General features: G+C 37.9%; 1 pseudogene; it reads left to right on the top strand.

Annotated features, from left to right (window-relative positions):
- Window positions 1-1,121: 1,121 nt before the first annotated feature.
- On the top strand, window positions 1,122-9,559 carry LOC124644772 (annotated as a pseudogene).
- The last annotated feature ends 385 nt before the right edge of the window (window positions 9,560-9,944 follow it).

The following is a 9,944-nucleotide window of genomic DNA, read 5'->3' as shown; positions in this document are numbered from 1 at the left end:
AAATATCACTGTTTATTTACGCGCGCGGGTTTATATTTCTAATTAAATTAATATTGCGAATATTTAACAATACTTTAGTTTAATTATGGCAAATACAGATTAGGGATCTATAAATGTCACTGCTTTGACACACTTTTATCTTTCGGAAACTTATGTCCGCCTTTCTTTTTCGAGCAAAACGGCACTGCTCAACACTGTGGCCTCGCCAATACGTTCACACTATAGTTCTATTGTATTAAATATGATTTAATATAATCATCTAATGTAGATATAAGTTTTGGTGCTCATAATACGAACTTAGATTGCCGTAGTTTAGGACCTCACGCTACAGTTGCGCCATCTGGTGAAACAAAAAACGGTAGCCCCCATTAACGCACATCCTGGAATTAGTTTGTTCAGAATCGTTTACTGAATCGATTTATATCATTTTTAATATAGGTAATTTTTTATCCCAAAAATAATTAAACTTACTTTGACTTTGTAATTTAAAAAAAAGGTATCACCCTACTGAAATGACTCCTCCCATTTGGTTGATTTTATGTTATTGGTGTCAGTGAAGTTAATGTGATAGTTAGTTATGTTAGTCAGACTATGACGAACAAATTAATTATACTCGGTTATTTTTATGCACCCAGTAAGACTCGTACGTACTCCTAACTAGAATACAATATCGATACTTGTTGAATCCGGTAGCGGTACAACCCTAGCAATGGCAGCCATTTTAAGCGCCACTGTGGACTGTAGGTATGCACGTTTTCAGGTATGGTATTTCCAGTCCATATAGTTATAAGTCAATGGCTACCAAGAGTAACAAGTCGTCAGTCGATTATTTGATTAATCATTATTTCGAAGTTTAAGAAATGGGACATGATGGAAAGTTATTTTAATTTGTATGTAATAAAGTGCCAATTTCATAATGTCATTGCGTCGTTTTCCATTTAATAAAAAAATATTAAAATAAGGTAATGTTACTTTTCTCGTGAAGTTATCTTTGACTATCTGCCGCTGGCAACACCGATTCGCTCATTGCTTATTATAGTACCTATATACTTGACTTGTTCAGACTCCAGCACACAATCTATTTACTATACTCTATGCCAGCACACCAACGAGTAAAGTAACGTTCATTCATTGTATACCGCCTTAGCCGATATTCGTGAGTACTAGATAATAAGTTTTTTAAAAGTTTTAACATTAAAAAATCTACTAATATAATTAACTCCAATCATTAAATGATTAAGATACGGCATTCAAGGCAAATGAATTATATTACTCGGCCGTTACAAATTTTTATTAAGTAGGTAATCCGATAAAAACTTAGCAGCTTAATTTCTCACGGTTTTTGCACCTAGTTTTATGTTAGCTTTGTAATCCAATTGCAAACTTGTATGGTGCCTAATCTCCCTAATATAATTTTAAAGAAAACGGTGAGACACCATGATTTGTTTGAAAGTCTTCTTCATGCAAGGCAGGTACCTACATCATGTTGCACTCACCTCGTGCTTAAATGCAATTGTTTTCCCCTGATTCCACGTACCTACCTAGTGTTTTGGATTTTACACATTTAATTAATCTTAACATTGCTTATCGTTCACTTTGCGTATCATTATAGCAATTTTCATTATTCGAGTTTTTTGTTTGGTGTCGAGTTTAATGTCGTCTGATTGTACTAACTCGTTTTGTTTTTTTCATTGTTTCATTTAATTCCATGAATTTATCAACATTGTAATATTTTTATAATAAGAAAAAATATATTTTTTCCTGAATATTGGCCTGCCCCTTATAATTATAGTTGTAATAGTTTATTAATGAGCATATTTATTAAGTAACAAATGTGACCCATTAATTATATTGTAGTCTTCATGGCTAATTGAACTATTAGGTTACAATAATTGTACTTACCATATTTCGCGCTACCCTCTCTTAAAAAAATAATTGCGTGCCAAAGTACTTACTCTGGGCTACAAAACCGGTCAAGTGCGAGTCGGACTCGCGCACGTAGGGTTCCGTCCCATCCAAACTAATATTCTATATACATTTATGGATATCGAGCAAAAAAATCACGTTTGTTGTATGGGAGCCCCCCGAAATATTTATTGTATTCTAGTTTTCAGTATTTGTTGTTTTAGCGGCAACAGAAATACATCATCTGTGAAAATTTCAACTCTCTAAGTAGGTATCACGGTTCCATGAGATAGGTACAGCCTGGTGACTTACTTACGGACCGATAGACAGTTGAGCGAAAACAATAGGGTCCCGTTTTACCCTTTGGGTACGGAACAATAAAAATGAACCATTTGGATGTTCTAAGATGGTACCCTGAGCAAATGACCTTGAGCCTCTGCGCCATACAAACTCGGCGCAAGAAACACCTACATAGCGAGAACGCTCATATTTTGGATTAAAATGTTTATAAAATAAAATGTTCGTGTTTTGAAAAAAATAAAATTACCATAATGTTCGTTATTTAATTACATATCTATTAGTTTAGGTAGCTAATAAAAATAATAGTTACTTTACGAAGAGATGCATCTTATTAGGACTTATTAGTGATTATTTCTCATTTCTGTGGTTTTGTTGTGACCCTATAATGAGACATTATTCTGCTTTAAACTAAAAAAAAATTACCATTCAAGAGTCAGGAACGTTTACAAATATATATTTTTTATTAGTTGGTATTTGTTTTAGACAAAGAGAAGTTGACTTAAAAAAAACAGTACAATAAACGGCTTCCGCTGCGTTGCTCGGGGACGCGACTTAACAGAAATACATATAAGGGCCTTATCATACTAGCGGATTGCGAGCGTCGTCAAAGCGGAACGGACACGCAACGAATACGTTACGGGCGCTCAACAAAGACGCCGCGCATGCGCAGCGAATTCATTGCGGACGCGCAACAAATTCGTTGCGAAAAGCAGTGTTTTATTCGTTTGCAGAAAAACACAAAGTAGTCGCTGTCTTCCATTCGATTATTGTTTGAATCCATTTTGTTACTGAGTGTATTGTACGTCGTTAATTTGCTACAAACACTCGACGAAAACGTCGCGATTTTGCCGTACGTCCGCGACGTCTTCGCTGAGCAGCCGCAGCGTGTTCGCGTCGCATTCGCTACGCGCCCGCTTCGCTTTGAAGACGCTCGCAATCCGCTAGTATGATAAGGCCCTAAGGGTCATGGCACATTATACCGGCACCGCAACAGCACCGCTCCACACCAGCATTCAACTTGTCATTCAATTTAGAGCATTAAATCGTGTGTAGTATAATATATTTCATAATGTCAATATGAAAAAGCCAACGGCGGGCAGTCAGCGCGCTTGCCACCACACACCACTTGTTACCACACAACTCGAGCCCGCATGCTGCAAGCGAGCGGACCTTATGCGTACAGCGCGCCGACGGCATGCTCATTACGCGCCGACTCCGAGTCGGCAGCGAAACAACTTCATTGCGTCGTCGCAAGTCCTAGGCGTGTTCAATCATAACTGTCTTAAAACAGTATTGAGTTTGCGGTGACAGCAAGCTTACCTACACCTCGCGGCCACCGCGCGGACTGTGAGCTTACACGTCGCGGCCGGCGCGCGGACTGCAAGCTTGCTACTTGCGGACAACTCGTAGTTAGCGCGCTGGCAGCTAGCCGTAGTCAAAATTTGGGCGACGCCGTGCTGCAGCTGTGCTATTGCGGTGCCGGTATAATGTGCCATGACCTTAACGCGTTGGTGGTCTCAGCAGGGCTGGTACTGGAGATGACAGCATCGACGAACATGACAAAAAACAAGAGAGGCCTGAAGTTCATCAAGTAAGTAGCCCCACAAAGCTAATAATGGGGAGTTTTAATTTTCTTGTTCTAGAACTTTTATTTTTTTTTATGAGCTATAGATGTTTGTCCTGTGGTGTGTCAATTTAGCAGGTTTTTAATCGATTTTAGAAAACGTTTTACAAAAATTTAAAACCGACTCCCAAAAACACTGAAAAGCAAAAAATATACCTAATTGATGTAGGTTGTACATAATAACTAAAGTGATAAATAGTTTTGGTTCTGTAAATTTAAAATTAATTTAACTTTGTTTCAGCCAAGTGGACGCCAATTATAATGCGGGACCTCGCCCAAGCAGCAGTGGTAAGCTTCCTTTACATTAATCCCTCACATAAAAAGCAACCAAATGTACTGTCAGTGCGCTACCAGTTCGATAATCTCTCCAATCTGTAAGATCTAATATCGCTAAGGTTGATTATTACTTTACTATTTTACTCACAGGGTCGTAGACCTTATTTTCGCCCACTGCACAAAGAGAACTATAATTAGAATAATATTCTACATACCGTTCCTTAGCTTACAACACCGCTCAAGTCGAAAATTGGCGGTTTTCACATTTAAATGCCTTTGGATAGATTCCCTCACTGCGCGTCTAACCATTGGTCACATGATATAGATTTCGACCAATCAGATGCCGTAATTCGAAAAGTAGTGACAGCGCGCAAGTCGGTTGGCCTTTTAAAAAATACACAGTTTTTTTCGTCTCTTGTAAAGTTGTTAAAAATGATTTATGCGGTGTTGTTAGCCAAGGGACGATACGCATATTAGCAAACTTAACTTACATCATATGGCGTAGTACTTATTTCCTGGCTTTATTTAGGATAACATTGTCTAGACGTCTGCAAAAGGAAACTGAGTAGTGAGTCATGTTCGTTTTATTGTAGTCATTGACTCAGTGTTGTGTAAGCAAACTGATATAGTTATCGGCACGGATATTGAGCCCTGACCCCCCTAAGACGACCCACTGACCGAGAGCTCAATATCCGTGCAGGTAACTATAACAGCATATACAGAACAAAAGGACACGCGTACGAATTTAACACATCGCTGATCTACATTAGTTAACCTCTAGCATCGCGGGTTTCACAATGAAGCACTAGCAGTATCATTATAAACAACATGAGGCCAGGAAACGTCCTGTTCACCAAATAGTGTAAATGGAATAACTGTTTAACTCGGAATTACTTTTATTTTCAGGTTACGTTGCAGAGTCCTCCCGCACCAGACAAAAGCGTCCTTCAGGAGATACCGAGAATGGGCCGTCGAAGAAACCCAAGCCATGCGCGGCTGAGTTGCCGTTCCTGCGCCGACTTCGCAAGAAACTCGCCCCTGGGTCGCGGCCCAGATTAGACGGTACCTATAATAACAGTCGTGAAAACTGGTCTGAATGTGCGGGCCAGATTACTATGTGAAAAAGTAACGTTTTATAAATGTAAATTATTATCAGATTAACAACCTATACTGTCGTCGCTTCCAACAGGTATCTGTGGAGATCAAAGGGGGAGGCCTATGTTCAGCAGACATCCTAGTCATCCTATGGCTGAGATGATGATGATGATATTATTCTTTTAAGCTTGTTTGGAATCCCAAGTTTGTATAACCATATTTTACACTTTCCATTTTAGCCCACAACACACAAGAGCTGCAATGTATAGCTTCACCCAGCAGTTCTTCGGGCTATCCTATGTATCCGGATGAAGCTGAAGGGTAATGTTCTATTTATATACATTGTTTGACTAGTTTGCTGAGATTTGAGTGGCAGTAGAATTAATTTGGAAGTAGAGGTATGGAAGTTTTCAGACTGATTTGATAGTTATTATAACATTAAATAATAGTTTAAAAAACTAAAAGTCAGAGTGTGTGCCAAATTTAATTTTAATCGAAGACCAGGAAGATCAAATTAAGATTCCAAGATTTTCTTACATACATAGTTACGAGTGAAGCTAATATTTATATGAGTGTTAATAAAGTTTCTTTTATTGTAATTTGAACATATTTATTGGATTCTTCTTACTGGACTTACATATTCTTTTATTTTGGACTCCCAACCAAAACCACTGAAGTGATTGTTAGGTTTCTGTAATTAACAGGGCTGCGGGATTGTTCGAAAGGCTTATGAAAGAACATGATGGGTTTTAGTCAGTGAGAGTCTGAGACACTCTCACGCTACTCACCCACAGTGGGATGGAGACATTTAATGATTTCTCCCAAAAAAAAAAAGGTTTCTGTAAATGTCTATTTCAGATAATTTTTTGTTGGTTTTGTTGAATCAAAATATCTGCTTCTGATCCAGTTTGGTGACAGCACTATTTCTATATTTTCTATATCCGAATCGAGTCAGATTGTAAGAGTGGTAAAGTTGGTGGAACTCTGGTGAAAAGTTTTAGTTAATTCATCTCTCAACTTTTAGAGATATTTTAATTGTCATGTTTATTTTTAGGAAAGAGCCAGAGAAAGAGCAACCCAACAAAATGACTACCAAAGTGAAATCAAGGCTTACAAGAGCTAACCGAGGAAACACAGAAGAGGTTGCTGCACCGACTCCAGTGGAACTGCCCACGAGCAGCCTTCAATTAGATCAGGACAACTTATCTATGTCGTCTTTCAGTACCCCGACCTTAAAACTACTGGCCACATCTACGCCTAAAACTACAGTCAATCTATTCAGTCCTGAAATAGTGTCGAGTGACCCACTTCAAGTGTGTCTGGAGGCGACACCTCCGAAATACACCTTTAAAACTCCCGAAAATACTACTGTGTCAAAAGACTGGCAATGTTCTGACTGCTGGGTTAAACTTAAACCTGAAGCCAACAATTGCACTGTGCCTTTGACAGACATCTCAGAAACGGATGCTGATTGGAAATGTGAAGATTGCTGGATCTCTAATAAGAGTACTGTAGATAAATGTGTGGCTTGTGGCGGGGCCCGGCTCGGTGTCAAACAAAACAATCCCGCTAATGTGGCGTACAACACGTCGTCGTTCTTCGGATCAAGTGACGATAAATTCAAAACGTTTATTCAATCTCAAGAGTCAAATAAATGGGAATGTTTCAGCTATTTAGTCAACCATGAGAATGATAAAGATAAATGCGCATGCTGTGGAGCAGCAAAAGAAAGCAAAAATAAAACGTCTGGGCCTAACTTCGGAACCGTTGCAAATAGTTCATTTAAATCTGGCATTGATCCAAAAGTAGAGGATCCAGAGGCTACCATCGCACAAAAACTAGAAGTTAATTCAACAATACAATCTAAAGTCAAACAACAATCTGGAACAAACAATGTATTAGCTGAGACCCCAACATTCACATTTACTTTAGCCACTAAACAGGTGGATATAAAAGCTGATAGCAAAGGCCAGTTAACTGAGGCTAAAATTAATTTAACATTCATTTTACAGAAAGCAATTAATACAGATACTGACACCAAGGACCCCGCATCTTTCTTGATGTCTGTACCTGTAGGAATTGTTTTCTATTTTGGAGAAAATGCGCAAGAAGTTCCATCAGTTGACTTAAATTCTCTAGCCACAAACAATGAAAACAAGACCTTACCACCTGCTGTAAACTCACTCAACCCGCTAGCAGCTGATGCGAAAAAGGATTTGAAAGTCAATTCGGTGCCTTCACCAGTTGTGCCTGATGCAGAGAAGCCAAATTCAACCTTCTCATTTGTTGTAAATGCTCCCAAGCTGAACTTGTTAACTGAGATGACTACTAGTGCCCCAACGTTACCCCTGTTTGAGCCGCCTGCCGCCACTACCGTGCCGAACCCATCCATACCTTCGTTTGAGGCGCCCTCCTTGACGCAACCGGCGGAGCCTGCCTTCAACTTTAGTACATCCCAGTCGACTGGCATTTTTGGATTTAGACAGCAGGTAAATAATATTTAATAATTTAGTCTGAAAAAACAAAACTGTTCAATAATTAACTATAAACACGTCTGACTGCATTAGAGTGCCAAATACAATTTCAGCCAGATTAATTTGAAAAATATGATGTCCTCTACAGTATGCTTATAGTATGGCGCAAACTTACAGGGTCCGCTTCAGCAGCAGCAGATGCAGTCGGCGCCCCTGCAGAGCCAGCTACCGGCCGGCCGGCGCCTGCACAAGGCCTTTCGCAGAATCCCGCAACGATGAAACTTACATCGCCTGTAGCACTATATGGACCGGATTCAGTAAGCGTCCTCATTTAAACTTAATCCCACAAGTGTGTGTCAAGTATAATCACAAGGGAGTAGGTAGGTACCTAAAGAAAATTAAATATAAATTGTATCATTTTTAATTTTGTTAGATTTAAATATCATTTGCATGCATTTTACATTCAATTTTGATTTTTTATAACATTTTTTTATTTATTAATTAAGAATCACGGATTATTTGTAAATCATTGTTGCTATTTAATGCTAACCGTCAGTTGTACAAAGCTCCATTAAAGTTAAAGCTTCTTTAAATCTATTGCTTTCTTTGTCCAACTACCTACATAAAAGTGTCAGTAATAGATTTAATGAAGCTTTAACTTTAATGGAGCTTTGTGCGACTGACGGTAAGTAACCTATGAACAGAAATCATGAAGTATTCAAATCGCGTTCATTCACAACAATGAAAAGGAAATGCATGGTAAATAAAATATTATTATATATTTTCGAGTCTAATATTTGACGGCAAATTATTGTGATGAATGCTATAAGATTATATATTTTTTTCATATAATGTTTTAGGTAGTATCATCAATAAGCACTTATTATATATTTTTTAAATGATTTTTGTTTAAAACAAAGCTTATGGTCATACAATTATTAATGGTTATTAATAAAGGGTTATTCCCGCTCGGTAACACCCTTTCGTCGACACTGTGGACGAACGGGAAAAAAAAGTTTCGTTCGTTCACAGTGTTGACGAACGCTACTTGTTATTTCGGGTAATTCCCGTTCGGTAACCATTCATGGACACTGAACGAACGAACCTTTTTTTTCCGCTCGTCAACAGTGTTGACGACAGAAACGAAAGGTGTTACCGAACGGGACTTACCCGAAATAATAAGTAGCGTTCGTCAACACTGTGAACGAACGAAACTTTTTTTCCCGATCGTCAACAGTGTTCACGAAAGAGTGTTACCGAACGAGAATAACCCGTTGTAAACACGAAATAAAAATAGAAAAATATCAAACGAGTAGTTTGTGTGTAACAATAGTATTAAGTTACTTTCTAGCGGTCTTAACCAATGCGTTTACATTATTGGATAAGGTTTAGGGGCATGTTATTATGATACATCAAACAATATACATCTTTTTATTCAGCGCTAATAGTAATGTTTGCGTCGAGTTTTAAATCGTTTTTAATTTCGTAACATAAGTTTAGATGCATGTCTTCAAGCAAGAACAAGCTAGGCAAAACATTGTACCAGGCGAGGAACCAGAATTTATATCTGGAATAATTTCACTTGCTGTAACATATTTTTAATCAGAATTGAATGTTATAAAACACTGTTCCTAATATGTCTTGTTTAGAGCAATATAGTTTAGTGTTATTTTTTTGAAAATGAATTAAGTTTATAAATAAGAAAAACTAAAAAAAGTTTTTTTTTTTTTAAGTTTAAAGTTAAGTTCATTTGAAATGTTGTTCTTTAATGGTTCCTGGAGAGCTTTTGAGACTTGTAACTTTCCCAATGTTGATTCATGCATGTTTTTTTACTTAATTCTAAGCTTATTGTGGATGCATCAATAAAATTAATTAAAATACTCAACTAAAATCTTATCATTTCCTAGTACATCATCATCATCATCTCTCGAGCCTTTTCCCAAGTATGTTAGGCTCGGCTTCCAGTCTTACCGGGTGCAGCTGAGTATAGCAGTACTTTACAAAAAGCGACTGCTTTTCTGACCACTTACCAGGGCAACCCGATACCCCTTGGTAAGACAGCCGGGACCTACAGTTTAGCGTGCCCTCCGAAACACAGTCACAAATAGCCATCATACAGCCTCAGAAAAGTTGCATTATAACTTGCCTGGCACACCTGAGAGATTGGTGCTTTACCCACTATGCCAGCACAACTTCAACATTCAACCTAGTACATATAATATACGATTAAAACATCAATGTTTTTAAAATTATTTTATTTAAAATTACTT

The sequence above is a fragment of the Helicoverpa zea genome, chromosome 31 (genome assembly GCF_022581195.2).
Source record: "Helicoverpa zea isolate HzStark_Cry1AcR chromosome 31, ilHelZeax1.1, whole genome shotgun sequence".
Taxonomy (NCBI): domain Eukaryota; kingdom Metazoa; phylum Arthropoda; class Insecta; order Lepidoptera; family Noctuidae; genus Helicoverpa; species Helicoverpa zea.
Note: the sequence above shows the minus strand (reverse complement) of the source record. Positions and strands in the feature narration are given on the sequence as shown.